The following is a 22902-nucleotide window of genomic DNA, read 5'->3' as shown; positions in this document are numbered from 1 at the left end:
CTAATCTTTGTGCAGCAAAAAAAAAAGAGGAAGAGTGGCAACAGATGTTAGCTAAGATTGAACCTGCCTCAACCAAATAAAAAAGTAAATAAATAAATAAAAATTCCTAGCATTCTAAAAATACAATAATCTGATAAGCAAAATCCTCTAAGAATGGTGAAACATTAAAAACTGTTCCCTTGATACTGGAACGAATCAAGAATCTTGCCTATTCACACTTCTTTCAACATGTACACTTAAGATCTTTGCCACTACAACACTGTAAAACCCCCTGGGGAGAAAATAATACAACTTTATTAAGAGACATAAAAGAAAACCTAAAGAAATGGCGATATTTACCATGGCCACGGACTGGAAAATTCAAAATTATAAAGTGTCAGTTCTGTTCAAACTGAATGCAGGCAAGTCAATCAAGATTCAGGGGCAGAGTGGGTGGGTAAAGGCATCTATGAGGGTCACTGAAACAGCAGTGGAATAAATTAGAAGGACAGGGCCAGTTAACCAAGGCTTCCATACGTTACTTTCTATTTAATTGGAAATTTTTAAACATTCCTCAAAAATATCTACTACACATGTAGTTGCACTCAGTTAAAATTCAGAAAACAATCCATGGCCTTTTTCTGATGACTTACAGTATTATCTAATTTTGAAACTCATAAATATGCTTCCCAAGAAACTCATATAGTTCAGAAGTGAAACAAAGAACTATAGAAAACTGAAAAATGTTTTGCAAAATCTTTTTCAGAAATGTTTTTTTCCTTCAACTAATGGAAAGAAAATTAGTCATTTAATGTTTCTGTATAATAATTTTAGGATCATAAAATCAGTGTCTCCCTACTCCCACTAAGAAATGCTTGACCAATGTTTACAGGTTTAGAGGGGCTGCCCACTGTCTCTATGTGAACACACCGCCATCAGAGCGCTTGTCACAGTGCGTATTAACCATTTACTTATCTGTTCCTCCCAGTTAAGCACTCTGAAGGCCGGTGGCTCATATTTCTCATTGTTGTGCTTGACTGGTAACACTCAAGAAATGTGTTTTGAATTAATAAAAGCTCATTTTATAGATAAGACTCTAAGAGAGGTTAATTTACCAGGTTATAATCTCACAACTACTAAGTAGCAAAGCTATTCATTCATTAATTTATTCAGCAAGTACTTATTGTTCTGGGTCCTAGATTTTAGGACTAAAACCTAGACCTTCTGACTCCTACTGCAGTGCTGTTTTCATAAAAGTAGAAAAAGAAATCTCACTTTTTTTCTTTTTTTTTTTTTTTAAGTAATGAAGTTGCTCTCCTAGGACTACGGTGGGGAAGGAGAAACTCCTGTTAGAGAACTCACTACTGAACCAAAACTGCCTGTCCTGCTAGTTAAACATGAAGAGACCAGAGAACCTAGGGATCAAATTCCAAATCTTTTGGCTAAAAACAATTCAGCAACAAATCAAAAAATCTGGAATAATATAAAACTCAAAATTATTACATTTACTCAAAATCAAGACTAAAAAAGCTCTGTGATTTGCTAAACTGTATATCTGGAGCCTTTGATAAAGTAGCACAGTTTCATTTTCTTCTATGTAAATACCTTTTTTATTTTATTTAGATGTTCTCTAAATAATAATCAGTTAAGCACGTAAAGCTATAGCAAGACAGTAACACTAAGAGAGAAACGAATTTTAAAACTACTAAGAACTTAAGTAAATTCTCTAACTTTAAAATGTTTCACCCAGGACATTCACCACTTTCAAATAAAATTTCTTGGAGAGTTATTTCTCAGTGATAAGAACCAAAATGTGAAACTGGCACATTTGCAATCACACCGTAAAATAAAAACATTTTTTGTACAGAACTTATGGAATTCTAAGCACTTCCTGCTCCATAAAAAAGTGCAAAATCTAGTTATTTTCACAGCTTTCTCACTCACCTAATTTGACAGTAACTTTTTTAGCAATTCACCCTGACTGAGTGATCCAAAAAATTCACCTTAGTTTTCATGGGAAAAACACTTTTTGTAATATTTCCATTAGCTTCTTTAGATTTAATTTAAATTAATTATGATCACTGATACAACTAAAATAAAGAGGTTTTGGGACAAACACAAGTGACGCTTGGTAAGTATATAAATCAACTGAACTAGGAGGTGCAGAAGCATCTACAAGGGATCAATCCACTAGCCTGAGCATTATGCATACCACAGGTATCAGTCATTCTATTTACACCAAAGGGAATGCACAACTTTAGTTATTCTGGCAAATCATTAAGTGGAAGTCATTTAAGATAATCTCAACTATATATAGAAAATCTTTTTACATTTTTGGCCATAGGGTACTGACAAAGTAGAAGGATAGACCAACAGAAACTTAGCAACCCTATGAAAGAAACCAACTATAGACATTCCTCACAGGTGACCGGGACATATTTTTATACATAAGGAATAAAATTATATTTTACATGTGGTTATATAACCAATAAGCCACTTATTTAACTGTATTAGTATCTGGGTTACTTAATTTAACTTTAGGATTATCTCACCAGACACATGCCCTGGTATGCGACGAAGCAATAACACTGGCATATAGCTCCATCTAGTGGAGAAACAGACGTTGCCAGAGCTTATGCTTCCGCCCTTTTAATTAATTTCACAGTAAACTTAACAAAACTGGTCTACATATAAATACACCTGAAAACGAAATTAACTACATTGAATAAATTCAGAGAACTGAACACATGAAGAGACTATAAAGTGTAAACTGGTCACGTCCTTGGAGAAATTCACCATCAGATTTGAATGGTGGGCACCTTCTGGCAGCATTAAAAGGCAAGAAAACAGAGCCTCCCTTAGACTGGACAGAGGAACACAGCCCTACTCACATCTCCACTTTGGTCCAGGGGGACCCATTTCAGATTTCTGACCTGCAGAACTGTAAGATCCTGAACTTGTGTGACGTCACTAAATTTGCAGTGATCAGTTACAGCGATTACAGCAGCAACAGGAGACTAAGACACACGCCTCGTGAGTTTCCAGCTCTCACACCACCTACTATGTTCAGAGACATTTTCAGCTTCTCTTATGGAACAAATTTACAATAGAAGACGGATGACAGTCATGAACCAACTGGAAAGAAACTGAAGTCTCGATGATCAGAAGCCTGACAAGAGGCCTATCTCCACTCCCGCTGGAGGGGTTATTTCTGTTTTTTTTTTTTTTTTTTGAGGAAGATCAGCCCTGAGCTAACATCTGCTGCCAATCCTCCTCTTTTTGCTGAGGAAGACTGGCCCTGAGCTAACAGCCATGCCCATCTTCCTCTACTTTAAATGTGGGATGCCTATCACAGCATGGCGTGCCAAGCTGTGCCACGTCCACACCCGGGATTTGAACTGGCAAACCCTGGACCGCCGAAGCGGACTGTGTGCAATTGACCGCTGCGCCAGCGGGCCGGCCCCTGGAGGGGTTATTTCTCATACCACCCAGAAGAGAGTCCTAACCCAGCACAGCCATGTGTTAGCTGAAATGTAAAACACCTTCTGAACAGAGCTCCCTCTCACTCAGGTACTCCCTACAACTAGTTCAGGCTGACTACTGTGGAATCATAAAGTGAATATTTGGACAAGGTGCTTCCAGTTATTAACTCTGTAGCCTCTGGCAAATCATATATCAGGGGGATATCAAGGGGTTAATGGTCACTAAAATTTCAGATTAGACAAATAAAATTTCCAAAACAAAAATCGCTGCTAGGTTTTCATTTTATACAGTAAGGACTTAAAAAAATTGAAGCAACTATCTTCTATGATCTTGAAATAAAGAACATTTTAGCAGAGCATACCTTCAAAAAGGACAAGCCTTTAAATTGAATAACTGACTCTTAAAAAGCCAGGAGGATTCCAAGAAGACTCTAGTAGAAGTAGCATAATTTTTGAATCTCCCCAAATATCTCCATACAGATAAAGCGAGTGACCAGGATAGCAAAACCAAACCCATAAACAAAACATCTACCACAAAAGTAGGTACCAAAACACAACACCAACAAGCATGAGATCCGCATGACCTCAGAAACTGCGCAAGAAGAAGGAGACGGAAACAACTGGAGCAAAGCGCTTGCTCTCTGAGCGCCAGGAGCATCCCTAAGGCAGCAGGGACGCTCCCAGGAAGCCATGAGAGCGCAGAGGTCTTGGTCAGGTCTCAGGGAAGGCGCTGGAGCATCAAAGCCTTGGAACCTTCAGAACACTTGGACCCTGAGGAGACACTGGAAACAGTCTAAATTCAGTGGGAAAGGCACAACAGGCACAGGGACGGAGTGAAAGGGAAGTCCCCGTGAGAGCTGGGAAAGGGAAGGCCCGGGAGGTGACACAGCCAGGGGATCTCAGAAAGTAACTGACAATTTTTAAAACTTCTGAAAAACAACAAGAAACATTTTTCTAAATACTTACTTTTCAATCTTTTGACAACTCATTTAGAAGATTTCAAAGGGCTTAAAAATCATATTCCTTAGAACAAAAACAATGGTTACACTCTAACTATAATCACTGGGAAAAGTCAGAGGTGACCCAATATTAAGGACAAATGATGCTGAATTCTTGATTTTGTAGAAATCACAGACAACAGACAAAAATATTAGATACAAATTCAAAGCTCTGACCAAATGACCATATCCTATAGAAAATAGTCCGGAATACACTAAAACAAAAGTAGAAAGAAGCAAAAAAGATCACCCCTCACATAACCACCAAAATATAAAATACTCTTAAAATCTTAGTGCGTTCCCTTCATCATTTCTGTTTTCCAGATTTATATGTGTGTAATCAATGTCTACACATATTTGATTTTTTCACAATATTATATCACATGCATTTTTATTCAAATCACTTCAACGGTTGTTTAATATTCCACTGGATGGCAAGATCATATGATGAACAGCACTAGAGGAAACATGTCTGGCAGCTTTTTAGAATCTCATTAACATCAAATGTGGCAATGTTGAACAGAAGTCTAAATTTTTATCCACTGATAGGCAAATAATACAATCTTTTGTTTTTCAAAGTAATTAGTAAAATTAAGAATATATTTTAGAAGAAAAACTATTCCAAAAGACTTTGTGAAGATAATAATCATTTTCTTTAATTTTTCACGTATATTTATATGTAGACCAAACATGAGCTTCCAGAACCAACCAGTTACTAATCATCTAAGGAAATATTTTAAAGGAGTTTTTAATTCTAAAATGGTAACAAACAAAAATATAGGCATTTTAAAGATGTGCAGGTAGATTTTAATTTAAACTAAGCTGAAAATTAATCACCTGCATGAAATAAAGGCAATAGGAATTAAGCCGCTGAAATCCTAACCCAAGTTTCTTACCAGTAAAGAATCACAAAGAAACTCAGTGAGTTTTTGTGTACGAACCTCCTAAGTTACAGTTCACTTACCCAAATGAATTAGAATAATCTTGCCCACTGTGCCAGCTCATGCCACTGAATAAAATGTTCTACTTTGGGACAGCATAAGCTACATCACACACTATCTGCAGCTCCCATGCTGGCAATAAGCTGTTTGACATAAATTAAGGAAATGGCTTCAATTCACATTAAATTTAAAAGATAATAAAAGTAATACAGTACTAATTAGTTTCCAGACATGCTGCTTAAAAAAGAGGTCTGTCATACTTCAGAAAACACTTTATTAAAAAGAACGAATATAAACGTTTAAATTTTCTTCAGTTTATACGTATATGGTTGAGACTTAACGCAAAATAGCATTTCAACACCCAACTGCAAACAGGATCTGTAAGAAATTACCATTCAAATTCCAAAAATTTTTCTAATTACGTGATGAATACTTATATCCTTGTACCTTAACATAAAATTACATGATCTGAGGTCATACTTGATAAGACGTTACTTCCTAAAATCAAAACATTATTTACAATAAATAAATACATAAATAACAAAATGCACATTGTAGGGAAGGAAAAACTTCATCCTCTTTGGATCCCTGGCTGGGCCTTCTGGCAGCATCCTTCCATCTTTGGAGATGAGGATGCTCCTTTCAGTAGAAGGAGGGCACCTCTCACATGAAGCTCTTAGGACCTGCTCCAGGGGAGCAGGGGGAGGTCAGAGGGTCCAGCCTGCACCTGCTGTTTCTCAAATTCCTTCAGTTTAAAATATTCATCATGCCAAGGTGCCATACTATGGGGTAGCGTGTTCTGAACCCTGTCAACACAAAATGAAAATATGCTACAAATTACCCTTTCCTAACTCTATTTTATTTTATTTATATATATTATTTATGTATTTATTTATATTGTATTTAGGATTATAGAGCACAGTGAACAAATAACGCAAATACTAATCAAAAGTAAGCAGGACTGGCTATATAATATATATACTTCATTGACTGTTGACCAGCCTTGAGTTTTGGGGTTGAAAACTGGATATGCTTTTCAATACCCTTCAAAACTGAAATCATTGTGACGCTGTGTTCTAATCAGCAGCTAATATGGCTGGTTAAGAAGACTGATGCTGATGCTGGCATATTCAATTCTTTTCTCTTTTTAAGAAGCCTATTTCTGTTTTCTCTCTCGAAACCTTTCAGGATATTTTTTCATTCTTAGTGTTGTGAAATTTCACAACCATTTGCCTACGTGTAGGCTTTTTTTCCCTTAATCTTGAGCATTCTTAGGAACAGAAACAGAATGCTGGACACGCAGTTTTTAATGGTTGGGGTTAGAGAATTTAGGATAATGTTTTGCTGTCATCTTTTTCTTTATTTATGTTGCCTGAAAGAGTTTATAACGAGCACATATCGTTTTTGTAAAAACTATGCCATTAAAAAATAACAAGAATGCCCCACAATGTACGTTAAAGTTTTCAATGTGCAAACTCAGATTCCACAATTCTACTTCTAGAAATCTGTGCTCTAGCAAAGGGTGCAAACATACACAAACAGGAATATCAATTGCAGTGCTGTTTATAGTATTTAAATTAGTAATTAAAAAATTAAACAAACTATGGTACATACACACTTTAAACACTACGCAGACATATACTGACATCAGAAGATGAATAAAATATTAAGGGACTGCCCTGGTGGGCTAGTGATTAAGCATGCCTGCTCTGCTTTGGTGGCCCAAGGTTTGCAGGTTCGGATCCTGGGCACAGACCTACACACTAGTCATCAAGCCATGCTATGGCGGCATCCCACATACAAAATAGAGGAAGACTGGCACAGATATTAGCTCAGGGACAATCTTCTTCAAGCAAAAACAGGCAGATTGGCAACGGATGTTAGCTCAGGGCCAATTTTCCTCACCAAAAGGAAAAAAAAAATTGAATTAGAAGGGGTAGTTTTAAAATTGTAAAGTATAACTTCTGTTATATTAAGAAAATTAGGGGCCAGCCCCATGGCCGAGTGGTTAAGTTCACACGTTCTGCTTTGGCAGCCCAGGGTTTTGCGGGTTTGGATCCCAGGTGCATGCTGAGGCAGCATCCCACATGGCACAACCAGAAGGACCACAACCACAACGTACAACTATGTACTGAAAGGGCTTTGAGGAGAAGAAGGAGGAAAAAAAAATTAAAAAGCAAACAAACCAAAAGGATATGTCTGGATACATATACACATGTAAGGAAATGCATAAAGAAAGGTCTGAAAGGATACATTCCAGGACGCATGCAGCCTCTACGGTAACCACTATAAGAATGGTAAAGTAGATGCAATTTCCAAAATAAAAAGTGAAATAATACAAAATAGGAATGGATGAAATGATCCAATTACCAAACACTCCAATTGAAAGACAATGATGTCCCAGTTTAAAACTCTAGTTCTATGATGCACACATTAACCAAAAGAAGACTGACACAGCTATACCGAAATCAGAAAGAGGTCACAGATTGCAGAAGACTCAGGAAACATAACTAAATACAACTTGAGACCTGGACTGGGTCCCAGAACAGAAAATGAACATTAGTGAAAAAACTAGTGATGTCTGATAAAGTGTATAGCTTAGTGAACAGTATTGCAACAACATTAATTTCTTAGTTTTGATAACTGTACTATGATCATGCGTTGTGTTAACATTAGACGTGAAGGTTTTACAGGAACTCCCTGTACTATTTTTGCAACTTTTGGGTAAGAAAAATTATTTCAAAATAGAAAGTTTAAAAAAACAGACTAGACTTTAAAACAAAAAGCATTACTAAAGATAAAAAGGGACACTTCTTAATGGGCAAAATGGTTCAATTCATAGAAAGACAGACCAACTGTAAAATTATACACTTCTAATAACATGACCTCAAAATAAATCAAAAATTGACTTCTACTAGGGAGAAACAGAATCCAGAATTACGGAGAGAGATTTAACACACAGTAAACTGTCAGTAAAGGTCAATCAAGCACACACACACGCAAATCAGTAAGGAAAGAGATTTTAATAACAGCATTAACAAACTTCACCTCATAGACACACATTGTACCCATCAACTGTAGAATTCACATTGCACACACTCACACTCACACATTTTTTTTTTAAAAAAACAACCAAATACAAAGCAAGTACTTACAGGTTTCAATGATTATTCAATTCAAAATATTTTGATGGTAGCTATATGGGTGTTAATTTTTTATCATCCATTAAACTGTTTACATATACGTTATATACTTTACGTGTGTTACATTTCACAATAAAGTTATTAAAAAGTTAACTGATCTATGTCATTTATCTACGTACTTATTTGTTTTTATAGTTTTTCAAAACTTGTTCCACAGCAGCAAAATCCTCAAAATAAAACTATGAAGATGGGAAGGTGGTATGCTTCAAGAGAAAATAAAACAAGATTCAGGATTAAGGGTTCTAGTATAATGATCCCTGTTGTATTCTAGTAGCTTCCAAAACCCATAAATCCAAGGATACGAAAGGCAATTCTCAAAATAATATTTATATATAATCAAATCACCCTAATGCAGATCTATGGATAAAAAAGAGTGGACTACCAGGCTATATACATCCCAAACAGAATAAAATCTAATTAAAAATGCCTTCAGGGGGGCTGGCCTCGTGGCTGAGTGGTTGGGTTCATGCGCTCTGCTTCGGCAGCTCAGGTTCACTGTTTCAGATCCCTGGGCGCAGACCTATGCACCACTAGTCGGTCTATGCTGTGGCAGCATCCCACATACAAGAACTAGAATGACTTACAACTATGTACTGGGGATTTGAGGAGAAAAAAAAAAAAAAAAGAGGAAGATTGACAACAGATGTTACCTCAGGGCCAATCTTCCTCACCAAAAAAAGCCTTCAATCCTTCAATACAGACAATACCTGATATCATGCCAAACTCATGCCAACTGCCAAAAGCAGTTCTAGGGTAAATTTGTTCCATTGGTCATCCATTTTAATGAAACCCAAACCAAACTCAACATCAAAGTAATCATCTCTTTATGTTGCCAGTTTTGAGAGAAAACAAATACCTAGCGATTAAGTTACAGTCAAAAGAAATACAGAATTTATAGATAAATGGTTATTTTATTTTTCAAAAAGTAAAAATAACATATTCTCAAATATATTTAAGATGATAAAAACAGAACAAAGTTATGTTCACAAAAACTACAATGGACTACTTCTTTTCTTAAAAATTTTCTGAAATTAATAAGAGCAGTTTATTAGTCATCTATTGCTGCCCAACAAGTGACCCCAAAACTTAGCAGCTTAAAACAACACATGCCTGTTATCCCAGTTTCTGAGGGTTAGGAATCAGGTGATGCTTAGCCAGGCCCTCTGGCTCAGGGGCTCCCCCGAGGTTGTAATCGAGGTGTCAGCCAGGACTACAGTTATCTCCAGGTTACCTGGGACCAGATCTTCCAACTTCACTCAGTGGTTGTTGGCAGGATTCAGATCCTAGCGGGTTAGTGGACTGTGACCTTAGTTCTTTGCAGGCTGTTGGCCAAGGGCCACCCTCAATTCCTTGACAGGTGGGTCTTTCTATAGGTCAGCTCATAACATAGCAGCTGGCTTTATCAAAGGAGCAAGCAAGAGAGGGCAGCAAAAAGGAAGCCGTAGTCTTTGGTGACTTAATCTCAGAAGCGACATCCCACCACTTCTGCCATGTGCTACCAGAAGTCAGCCTCCAGGTTTAGTCTCCCCAAAGGGGAAGGATTACACAAGAGTGTGAATCCCAGGGGTACCTTAGAGGGTTCCTATCACAAAGAGCATAACGGAAAGTCACTGGAATAAAAGTCAGGAGAACTGGATTCTAGTAACTAGCTGACTAAATACAATCTCAAATTCTCAGTTTTCACTGAAAAAACTGAGAGGGTAGCCTAAATGACCTCTAGAGTCATTTAAATTCTAAATTCTGTCCTTCTCTACTGTATCTTTTGGAAAAGATTACCAAAGATTACAGATACTTGGTCAAAATGCCTCATTTTGCAAAACAAAGTCGAGTCCCAGGAAGGTTAACACAAACAGGCAGTGAGCTGCAACCATTCTGCTCTTACGCCCAGCGCTCTTCGCACTATAGCGCACTGCCTTTGCAGTCAATGCCCTAAAACAGCCCTATCCTCTCTTTAAAGTAGTCTTAAAGTCCAACAAACTCAAAAGAAAGAGAATAATAATACAGTGCTAACAATAGCAGCAGGAGTTGATTAATGTTGTGCATTATCTCTTTTTCTCCCATCAACCCTCCAGTTATCTCTGTAGGCGGCAGGTGCTTATAAGAAAGTGAGCTAGCCTCAGCCCATCCCCAGTCCCAGGTATCTGAACATATTAGTGATAAGATCATGTGCTGGAAGTAAAGAACAAAAGCAACAGATCATAGATCACAGCAGAGAAACACAGCCACCTTAAACGAAGCAAATCAGATTAAATATAACCTCAATGAAGTATCTAAAAATACAAACTGCAACAGAAAAGACAATGTTTGTCGCCACTGGAATCCTGCAAAACAGAGTTCCAGACCTCAACAATAGCAATGTGATGCAGGCACTGTCCAGGGGAGTAGGTACTGTAGGAAGCTAATGACGACAACCGGACTGACAGATAGATCCTTATTAATACAGAAACATCAGTCAGGAGGTGGTACCATTAGACATTTGTACTACCTAGATACCCTATTGGCTACTGTATGAGATCAGGAGCCAAGGCGGGGGGGCGGGGGGGGCACCTGTCAGAGAATCCCCTCCACCAGCACATACCCTTTACCAGCCTTAATAATTTGTAATGACTCCAACTTTGATTCAAGAAGAGCAGAGAAAACACTGTATATGAGTACAATTGTTTTGTGTGGGAACTACAAAGTAGGAATGTATTTGTATTACTCAAAATATATGTATATATACACGTATATAAATGCATAACTGTATCTGAAATTTCTATATAGGAAAGACTTGGGGAGAGCAGTGGGTTGGTGGTGGAAGTTGGGCCTAGTGGTTTATCTTGCATAACAATCAAGTAAGACTGAAAAAAAAACTCAATTATCCATACCCCAAGCCTCTCATTAGCAATATATATCTAAATATATACCTAAATTCACTTCTATAAACCACCTAAAAATAAGAAAGTTTTAGCTAAAAATGTTAACATAGGCTGAAAAAATATTCAAGGAAAGTTTTTGATGGTACTGAGCAAAAGGCAGGGGGCCCAAAGTAAGAGTAAACGAACCGGAGAGCCCAATGGGGCATACAAGGAAGAGAGGACTGACATCCTGGGCACGGGTGCCACAGTTGAGGTTCATGGCCGAAGCGACAGCCCAAACTTTATTTCCAACATTAGGAGTATACTCTATCAGGTAGATATAAATTTCAATCAAGCCATCCTAAGATGGAACAGCTCAAAAGACAATATCCATTTCAAAGTATTGCAAAAAATATTTTATGCTTCTTTATACTTTTTTACTCAAAGTATCCAGAACTGTCTGGATACTCATCCCTCTTTTCTTTTCTCACTTCTTACCTCTCTCTTGTTCCTCAGCTTTAAAGGGATGGGAGAAAGCAGGAACAAGAAGGACAGTTCCGAGAAGTCTCAAACAGGTCTCCAACTAGTCTTGAGGTAAAACTGGTAAAAAGCAAAGAAAGTGGGTTTAGAGATTTGAAATTTAAACCCAAAACACTAGAGCACACTCTACTTAATACCACTATGTATTTATACTTCTCCAGATAGCCCATGTCAGTTAATGACTTCACCACCACCAATGGGCAAAAGATTGAATGGTCATTTTTGAACAGTCATTTTTCAAGATAGCAGGGGTTAGCAAACTATGAAAAAAGAACGAACAAAAGAAAGGAAGGAGAGAGGAGGAAAGAAGGAAGGAAAGAAGGAAAGGAAGGAAGAAAATACAGTCGGCCCTCTGTTATCTGTGGTTCCCTTTCGGCAGATTCAACCAACACCCAGTGGAAAGGCCTACAACAGTCGCATCTGTACTGAACACGTACAGACTTTTTTTCTCATCATTATTCCCTAAAAAACACAGTATAACAACTATTTACATAATATTTATATTGTATTAGGTATTATAAGTAATCTAGGATGATCTAAAGTATATGGGAGCATGCATGTAGGTTATATGCAATTATTATGCTATTTTACACATGGGACTTGAGCATCCGCAGATTTTGGAATCCGCAGGGGTCCTGGAACCAATGCCTGGACACTGAGGGAGGACTGCACAACAGAGACTGTACACGGCCTGCAAAGCCTAAAACGCAGACACTCTCGCCTTCACACAGCACTGTGTCAACCGAAAACCTACAACGCAAGGAATGCCTATGTTTACTATCTGGCCCTTTACAGAAAATATGGTGACCCCTGCTATAGAGTCCACCCAAATGGCTAATAAACAGATGAAGAGGTGTTAAATATCCTTAGTTATTCAGGAAATTAGGGGAAAAACTCAATGTGCTATCACCATATACCCACCAGAATGGCTAAAATGAAAAAGACAAGGGTAAGTGTTGCAAGTCTTTGGAGGAGCCAGAATTCTAAAACACTGCTAACAAGAGTGTTAAGTGACACAACTAATTTGAAAAACGTTTTGGTACTGTATACCAGAAATACCAATCTGCATATCCTATAATATAGCCATTTCACTAGCAGATATACATCCAACAGAAATGTGCACACATCTTCACCAAAATACTTACAAAAATGTTCACAGAAGCCCTATTGGTAATAGCCCAAACCAGATCATTACTATGCAGTGTGAGTACAAACTACTGCTACATAAGTCATATAAACTTCACAAACACAGTATTAAGCAAACATGAGACACACAGAACTACATACTGTCTGATTCCATTTATATAAAATCAATAATAGGTAAATTCAGATCATGTTAGAAATCGAGAAGTGGTTACCTCTGGAAAGGGAGCACAAAATGGGACTTCTGGGATGCAAATAATGCTCTTTCTTGATCTAGGGACCGGATACATGGGTATGCACATTTTGTGAAAATTCACTGAGCTGTACACTTATGATTGACAGGCTTTTCTGTATGTCTACTTTAAAAACTAACATACTAAAAGGATTTCTATAAACACTTTGCCTTTGAAGGAAAATCGTGTATATCTCCCATTCACTTTTTTAATTTGCCATCATTACCTCTCACCAATGAGCTATCTTAATTCCTATTACCTTATATAGAAAAGTCACCTTTGTTTTAATTTATATTCTTGGTATACACTTGCATAGGATACCCAAATGATCATATAACTGTCATTTTAGCTTAGTTCCACACTCGATCCCAAGGAGAAACTCCGAAAAGCCACTAACTTGTGAGAGTATGTTAAAGTTACCTGGGGAAAAAAAAAAACCCTCCTAGAACTGGAGTTTTGTTTAGGCTTAGCTTTGACTACTACCACTGTGATTTAATCTGCATAAAACGTTCAAAGGAGCTTTTCAAAAAGCCTGTTCTTGTGGAAAGTTGTCTCTTTCCACCATCCTAATAACGCTGCTATCTTGTGTTTATCCAGTTCCTTCCATCCATGGAGCTTAAAGTACTTCATAAGTACTGTCGGGGGGGTGGCAACTTCTAGTTAGAAAATCTGCGGCCCAAGACATAGTGAACCAAAAGAATTCTAAGCGTGTTTTTCTACAGCATGGCTCAGCGTGCCGCCGAAACTTACACATGTGAGAACTGAAATACAAGACGCTAAGTGACCCTCAAGGGCAGGGAGTCAATCACAGGTTGAGCCAGGACCTGAATCCTCTAACTCACCGAGACTTAAGGGAAAAACAAACAAAACCCCACACCCTTGAATAATGTCCAGCTACTGAACTCTTGCAGTAGGAAACAGGGCAAGATGCCCAAATCATGGCCAGAAAGAGGACCTGACAACCCCACGACGCTGACCTTCGACTGCGCCCCATCACTCCCGGCCGCGCGGGGCCAGTATTCCCGGGGCGCAGAGTCCGCGCGGCCCTGCACCAGCCCCTTCTCCTCCTCCCTCTCCTGGGAGGCTGCGGCCGGAAACTCCGGGCCGGGGTAAGCCCACCCCCGCTTTTCCGCGGGCGCCCGAGCCTCCCACCCACCCGTTTACCTGCGATGCGCCGGCCCCGCCCCGGGACCCGACTCTGCGCGCTTGCCCCGAGTTTCTCAGGCCCCACGCGCAGCCACCACGTCAGCCAATCGCCGCTCGCTCGGGGCCTCCGGGGCTCGGGCTCACCCCGCCAGGCGCGCGCGTCCGCCAACGAGCAGACGTGCGCAGCGGGGCGGGAGCCAGCCGCACGCGGCGCACGGGGCCCACGGGGAGCGGAGGCGGGGCGGGCGCGGCACGGGGCAGGCGGCGCGCACGGGGCATGCGCCTGCCGCGCCGCTCGGGCCGCGGGGCGGGGTCTGGGGCGCGCGAGCGAGTTGGAAGTCGTAGCAGGAGTTTGGAGAAGAAGGAAGGCGGTCCTTGACTAACCGGGCGGCTCTGGCAGGGCGGAGCGCTCATCCGAGAGGAAGGGCGCGTGCTCCGAGAGCAAAATACGGTCCGGACGAGACCCAGTCTGCTTAGAGGAGGGAAAACGCGCGGTTAGCAACGCGTCTTGTGGCTCAGGGTTAGCGTCGTCGAGTCCCCGCGGAGCTGGCGGAATGGTGGTTTCCTGTGTTGTGTGGTTTGGGGTGAGAGGCACAGGGGGGATGCGACCCGGGGGAGAGGACAGCGGGGCGTGTTGCGAAGTGATGGTTGCACGGGAGGGGCTGACGTTGCGCTCCAGCTGGATGAACAGAAAGCAATGCCTAGCTTCTGGCCCAAGAGCGAGGGTTTCAGACTGAAACTTGGAGGCGGTGACCTTTTTGACTTAAGTACTAGGAAGAGATCGGGATCTTTCCTATATGGATTCTTTAAGACACAATGTTGAACGTTCCAGAATTAAACAAAAAAAAAATTAAGTCCTCAATTCGTGCGCCTCCGTGTTGAAACAAGAAAGGACTGGCATAGTTAACTGTGATGTCCTTGTTCCACAGATCAGCATTGCTTTTATAAGTGTCACGTTAACTCCTTCAGACACCAAATATTTATTGAGCACATGCTATGTGCCAGGTACTGTTCTGGGTGTTGGATAATAAGCAATAATAACGGTTTTTTTTACACGTTCCCAGAGATTAGGCATAATATGAACTGTTGACAGTTCCCCAAGTTGATGGTTAAAGTTAATGAACTTACATTTAGTAAGTGAAAAAAAGAGTGAAAAAAAAGACATGAAAAAATTGGATGTCAGTTAGTTGGAACAAAATAGATTATAATAGTTACAAAATTATTATTACTGTAAACGGGCAGTGCTCTGAAGAGGTTTGTTACAGATTCAGCTTTGAAGTGCATTTTTTCTTCAGTCAAGATCTGAAGCAGATATTTATGGACAGGAGGTACCATAAAAATATATGAGACAAAAAGAAGAGTGGAATAGTTTTGTCAGAGTAGGGGAAGGGCAATCCAATCAGGAAGAATGATTTTGGAAAGGTTTAGAGCCAACTCAAATTCTGTGTAAAAGAAAGGAGGGAAAATTGCTTTTCTTATCGAAGGAATAGCAGGACATAAGGGGGGATGGTGACCACTACATTGAGATAATTCAAACCAAATAATAAATTCATAGGTTAAATTTGGAGAAAGTCATTATACTATTTTCCTGTGGATAGACATACATTAACTCTAGTTGTTTAAAGCTCATTATCTGGGTGCTGAGAGTCTCCAGGGTAAAGAGAAAACCTGTGTTTTCTTTCCTTTCAGTAACCTGTTTTTTTTCTTCCACCTTTTTTACTCAACAAGCTCAAACATTAGGCTTTTTCTCCCTAGTCCTTCTTCCACCTTTCCTGAAGTATTTCTTTAATGCCCTTTACCAGAAATTTTCAGACCACAACAGCTGATTTTTTTCCAGCCCCCATCCACCACCACCATCACTCACACACACATTTCTTCCTTCTCTGTCCTGCTAACAGTTGCTAGTCTACAAGAAGTGAAAGAGACGGGTTAGAGCTTTCTTTCCTCTTAAGCGAATTATCAAAAATGTAGTCTATGCCCTCATCCCTCATATAAGTTGGGCTTTGACAGAAATACGGATAAAGAATGAGAGGGAAAAGAAAATGAACCCCTTTTCATTACAGGGAGCAAAAGAATGTAAGATGGTGAATACTCTCATGTCTACATATAGTGTTAGCCTCGCACAATGTGCCTGCCACTCCAATTAGTTCTAGAAATAAAGTAATGAAGAAAAGTTATGCATATAAGTAGCTGAGAATGCCATGTGTATTAGTTGGGGTTCTCCAGAGAAACAGAAACAACAAGATCTATATATAAACAGAGATTTTTATTCTAAGGGGTGTCTTGTTTTAATTTGCAATTCCCTGGTGATATATGATGTTGAGCATCTTTTCATATGCTTATTTGCCTCTGTATATCTTCATTGATATGACGTCTGTTCAGATCTTTGCCTATTTTTTACTTTTGGTCCGTAATTGGGTTGTTTGTGTTCTTATTATTAAGTTTTAAGATTTCTTGGTATTTTGGGGATGCATATCCTTTATTGGATATGTGTTTTGCAGTTATTGTCTCCAAGTCTGTGGCTAGTCTTTTCATTTTCTTAATAGTGTCTTTAAAAGAGCAGAAATTTTTAGTATTAATCAAGTCGAACTTCGCAATTTTTTCCTTCATGGATTGTACTTTTGATGCATCTAAAAAGTCATCACCAAATCTAGAGTCACCTAGATTTTCCCCTATGTTATTTTATAGCAGATTAATCTTGTTGCATTTTACGTTTAGGTCTGTGATCCATTTTGAGTTAATTTTTGTGTATGGTGTACAGTAAGTGCCTAGATTTATTTTTTGCATGTGGATGTCCAGTTATTATAGCACCATCTGATGAAAAGACTGTGCTTTCTCCATTGAATTGCCTTTACTCCTTTGTCAAAGATAACTTGACTATATTTGTGTGGGGTCTGTATCTGGGCTTTTATTCTGTTTAGCTCTCCTTTCACCAGTACCACACTGTCTTGATTATTATAGCTTTATAATAAGTCTTAAAGTTGGGTAGTGTCAGTCCTCTGACTTTGTTCTTCTCCTTCAACATTGTGTTGGCTATTTGGTCTTTTGCCTCTCCGTATAAACTTTAGAATCAGTATATCAATATCATCAAAATAAAACCTTGCTTTGATTTTGATTGGGAGTGCATTGAATCTATAGATCAAGTTGGGAAGAATTGATATCTTGACAATATTGAGGCTTCTTTTCCATATACATGCAATGTCTCTCCATTTATTGACATCTTCTTTGATATTTTTCATCAGAGTTTTGTAGTTTTCCTCATATAGCTCTTGTCCATATTTAGTTAGAGTTATCCCTAAGTATTTTGGGGGCACGGGTCTAATGTAAATGGTATTGTATTTTTAATTTCAGATTCCAGTGGTTCATTGCTGGTATATAGGGAAGTAGTTGACTTTGTACATTAACCTTGTCTCCTGCAACTTTGCTATAATCACTTATTAATTCCAGAAGGAGGTTTTCTTGTTGATTTTTTTTTTTTTTGGATTTTTGTTATAAACAATCGTGATCTGTGGACAAAGACATTTTATTTCTTCCTTCTCAATCTGTATACTTTCATGATTCATTTTCAGTTATCATATATGTAATTTTCTTAAAAATCAAGCTCAGTTCTCTCCTGATCTCAGTGTCCATTCCTCTGTCCTCCACTATTCTATTTCTTATGCATCTAATAGCAGAACTTCAAAATACATAAAGCAAAATGTGTTACAATTGCAGAGAGAAATCCACAATTAATATAAAAGTATAGTCAGAGATTTCAAACTCAACTCTCAATAATTGATGGAACAAGCAAACAGAAAATTAGTAGGGATATATAAGACTTGAACAACAGTATCGACTGAATTACCTAATTGACATTTATAGAACACTCCACCTATCAAGAACAGAATACAAATTCTTTTCATATCTGCATGGAATACTTACCAAGACAGACCATAATCTACACAATAAAACAAATATAAATTCATTTAACAGGATTCCAATCCAGAGTGACATCAGCAAGATGGCAGAATAGGCAGCCCTGTACCCTCCTTCTCCCATGGAGACACAAATTTAACAACAATATATGGACCAATTGTTTTTGTGAGAAATCCGGAAACCAGTTAAATAGTTCTTGCACTACTTACTTGCACTTGTACCCAAGCCAAGTGTGACACCAGCTGCATCAAAGCCCAGTAGGAAAATTCAAGGCACTCGCTTGCAAGTGACCCACTCCCCAGCATGATGTGATTAGGAGGAAACCCTCAAATCCCAACTTCTCCCTGGGAAGAGAAAGAAGTGGAATATGTGTCCAATGTTCTGACTTTTCAGGGGTTTTCCTGAGGGACTGGTTTCTGTCTTCCCTGAATCTAAGCACTGATGGGAACAGGTGGCCCCTTTGCTGCTGAGAACAAAGGCCATCAATGTGCACCAGAGTCCACACTACCCACAGACAACAAGGTGGGGGTCCAGTACCACTGCAGGATGTCCTGTAGGACCACGACAGGACACTTCTTACTACAGGACCACAGCAGCTGCAGTGTTGCCTACAGATGCCAGGGGGAGATCCTGGGTAGAAACTGGCAAGCCTGTTCACTTGTTAGATTACAGGCACAAGCCCAAAGAGGTCACATCCCTAGATAAGGCTTAAGAGGTGTTCAGAATCTTTAGCTGGACTCATTGGAGAAAGTCCTCACTATACAAAACCAGACCACAAAAAGTGGGAGAGGTAGCTGATTTTTCAAATGCTGAAGTCCCAACAGAAGATAAGACATACAAAGAAAGAGGGAAACCTGGCCCATTGAAGAGAACATATTAAGTCCCCTGATACCTACCCTAAAGAAATGGAGATATATGAATTACCAAAGAATTCAAAATAACCATCATATGGATGCTTAATGAATTAAAAGAGAACACAGATAAACAACTAACAAAATCAGGGAAACAATGCGTTAACAAATGACAACATTAGCAAAGAGATAGAAACTATGAAGAAGACCCAAACAGAAATCCTGAAACTGAAGAATACAATAACTGAATTGAAAAATTCACTAGAGGAACTAAACATCAGACTTGACCAGAGAGAAGAAAGAATCAGTAAACTTGAAGACAGGACTTTCAAAATTACTGAGGCAGAGGAGCGAAAAGGAAAAAGAATGAAAAAAAAAAAATGAAGAGGCTAAGGGACATCACATGGAAAAACATACAGATTATGAGAGTCCAAGAAGGAGAAGAAAAAGAGAGAGGAGCAGAGAGCCTATTTCAAGAAATAATGACTGCAAACTCACCAAACCCAAGAAGAGAAGTGGACGTACAAACTCAAGAGGCTCAAAGAACTCACCTAGAATAAATGTAGAGCCCTACACGAAGATGCATCATAATCTATCAAAAGTCAGAAAGAGAGAATCTTAAAAGCAGCAAGAGAAAAGCAACTTGTCATGTACAAAGGAGCTCCTATTAGATTATCACCAGATTTCTCAACCGAAACCTTGTAGGCTAGAAGGGAGTGGAATGATATTCAAAGTAGTGAAAGAAAAAACTGCTGATTAAGAGCACTATATTCTGTAAAACTGTCCTTCAGTAAGAAAGGAGAAATTAAGACTTTCCCAGATAAATAAAAGCTGAAGTATTTCATCACCACTAGACTTGTTCTACAAGAAGTGCTAGCAGGAACTCATCAAGTTGAAGAGAAAGTATGATAAACAGGAACATAAAACCCTATGAAAATATAAAGCTCCCTGGTAAAAGTAAATATGTAGACAAATATAGAATCCTGTACTATTGTAATGTAGGTGCATAAATTAGTTTCAAATGTGGTATAGAATTTAAAAAAACACAAGCATAAACATTAATTACAAATCTATGTTAATGGATATTCAATACAAGAAGAAGTAATTTGTGTCATCAGTAGCATAAAGGGTGGACAGAGATGTAAAGGAATAGAGTTTTCATATGTGATTGAACTTAAGTTGTTAATAGGTTAAAATAGATTATTATAGCTTTAAGATGCTTTATGTAATTGCAATAGTAACCACAAAGAAAATATATAGAGAATACACAATAGGAAATGAGAAGGGAATCAAAACATGTCACTATAAAAATCAGTGAAACACAAAAAATGGCAACAACAAAGGAAAGGATGGGGAAAAAAGCTACAAGATATATAGGAAGAAATTAACAAAATGGCAATAGTAAGTCCTTCCCTACCAGTAATTACTTTAAATGTAAATGCATTAAATACCCCAATTGAAATACATGGATTGGCTGAATGGATGAGAAAACAAGGTCCAGCTATATGCTGCCTACAAAAGACTCACTTTAGATTTAAGGAAACACATAGGCTAAAAGTGAAAGGATGGGAAAGGATATTCTATGCAAACAGGAACCTAAAGAGAGCAGATAGCCATACTTACATCAAACAAAAGAGACTTTAAGACAAAATCTGTCACAAGAGACAAAGAAGGACTTTATATAATGATAAAAGGCTCAATTTACCAGCAAGATATAACAATTATAAATATGATGAACCTAGCATTAAAGCTACCAAAGATATATGAAGTAAACATTAACAGAACTAAGGAAGAAATAGATTGTAATACAATAATAGGAGACTTTAATATCCAACTTTCAATTATGGATAGAACAACAAGAGAGGATCAATAAAGAAACAAAAGAACAACACTATAGATCAGTTTGACCTAACAGACATAAAAAGAACGCTAAACCCAATAGTAGCAGAATACACATTCTTCTCAAGCATACGTGGAACATTCTCCAAGATATGTTGGGCTTCAAAACAAGGGTGAACAAATTTAAAAAGATTGAAATAAAGTATCTTCTCTGACCACAATGAAATGAAACTAGAAATCAATAGCAGAAGGAAAATAGGAAAATCCACAAATATATGGAAATTAAACAACTCCTTCTTAAACAACCAATAGATCAAAGAAAAAATCACAAGTGAATTTAGAACATATCTGGAGACAAATGAAAATAAAAACACAACATATCATAAATATGTGATGCAGCAAAAGGAATACTAAGAGGGGAATTTATGGCAGTAAAACTTACGTTAAAAGGAAGGAAGACTTCAAGTCAACAGCCTAACTTTGCATCTCAGGGAACTAGGAAAAGAACAAATTAAACCCACAGTTACAAGAAGGGAGGAAATAATAAAGATTAGATCACAGATAAAAGACATAAGAGAAAAACAATGGGAAAAAAATCAATGAAATCAAAAATTGTTTTTTTAAAAGATCAACAAAATTGACAGACCCTTAGCTAGACTAACTAAGAAAAAAAAGAGAGAAGACTCAAATAATTAAAATTGGAAATAAAAGAGGGTACATTACCACTGATGTCACAGAATTAAAAAGGATCATAAGAGACTATTATGAGCAATTATGTGCCAACAAATTGGATAACCTGGAAGAAACTGATAAATTCCTAGAAACATACAACCTACCAAGATTGAATCATGAAGAAATAAAAAATCTCTATAGGACAGACCTATAACTAGAAAGGCGATTGCAGCCATAATCAAAAACCTCCCAACAGGGGCTGGCCCCATGGCCTAGTGGTTAAGTTTGGCATGCTCTGCTTTGGTGGCCTGGGTTTGCTTTCTGAGCGTAGATCTATACTATGCCTTGGTGGCCATGCTGTGGCAGTTACCCACATACGAAATAGAGGAAGATTGGCACAGATGATAGCTTAGTGTGAATCTTCCTCAAGCAAAAAGAAGAAGATTAGTAACAGATGTTAGCTCAGGGCAAATCTTCCTCAGTAAAAAAATAAACAAACAGACGAAAACCTCCCAACAAAGAGAAGTCCAGGTCCAGATGGCTTCATTGGAGGATTCAAATAGATATTTAAATAACAACATCAATCCTCCTCAAACTCTTCCAAAGAATTGAAGAGGAAAGACCATTTTCAAACTTATTCAATGAGGCCAGCATACTCTGATCCCAAAACCAGACAAAGACACAAAATGAATGCTACAGACTAATATCCCTGATGAATATTGATGAAAAAAATCCTCAACAGAATACTAGCAAATTGAGTTCAACAGCATATTAAAATGATTATAAACCATGACCAAGTGGAGTTTTTACCTGGAATGGAAGGATTGTTCAACATATGAAAATCAACTGATATAACACACCACTTTAACAAACCAATGGACAAAAACCACATGATCATCTCCACTGATAGAGAGAAAGCATTTGATAAAAACACTCTTTCATGATTAAAAAAAAAAAACCAACACTCAAAAAAACTAAGAGTAGACGTAAACTATCTTAACATAATAAAACCTCATATGAAAAGCCCACAGTAAACATGATGCTCAGTTACAAAAGACTGAAAGCTTTTCTTCTAAGATCAGGAACAAGGCAAGGATGCCCTCTCTCATTTCTATTTGACATA

General features: G+C 38.3%; 1 protein-coding gene across 13 annotated transcripts in view; it reads right to left on the bottom strand.

The window, feature by feature from the left end:
• Nucleotides 1-14797, bottom strand: part of MIPOL1 (mirror-image polydactyly 1) — a 303533-nt gene extending 288736 nt beyond the window's left edge. For 5 of the 13 annotated variants that reach the window (XM_070504278.1, XM_070504270.1, XM_070504269.1 and 2 more), the window contains exons 1-2: nucleotides 14521-14725; nucleotides 11939-12040 (exon numbers count right to left, since the gene is read on the bottom strand). The gene's annotated coding sequence lies outside the window, so the exon portion shown is untranslated. Of the gene's footprint in view, nucleotides 1-11938; nucleotides 12041-14520 lie in introns of all 13 variants that reach the window. The other 8 variants (XM_044765526.2, XM_070504267.1, XM_070504268.1 and 5 more) reach the window with 5 other exon arrangements.
• Nucleotides 14798-22902: the final 8105 nt, after the last annotated feature.

This window comes from Equus asinus, chromosome 2, assembly GCF_041296235.1.
Source record: "Equus asinus isolate D_3611 breed Donkey chromosome 2, EquAss-T2T_v2, whole genome shotgun sequence".
Taxonomy (NCBI): domain Eukaryota; kingdom Metazoa; phylum Chordata; class Mammalia; order Perissodactyla; family Equidae; genus Equus; species Equus asinus.
Note: the sequence above shows the minus strand (reverse complement) of the source record. Positions and strands in the feature narration are given on the sequence as shown.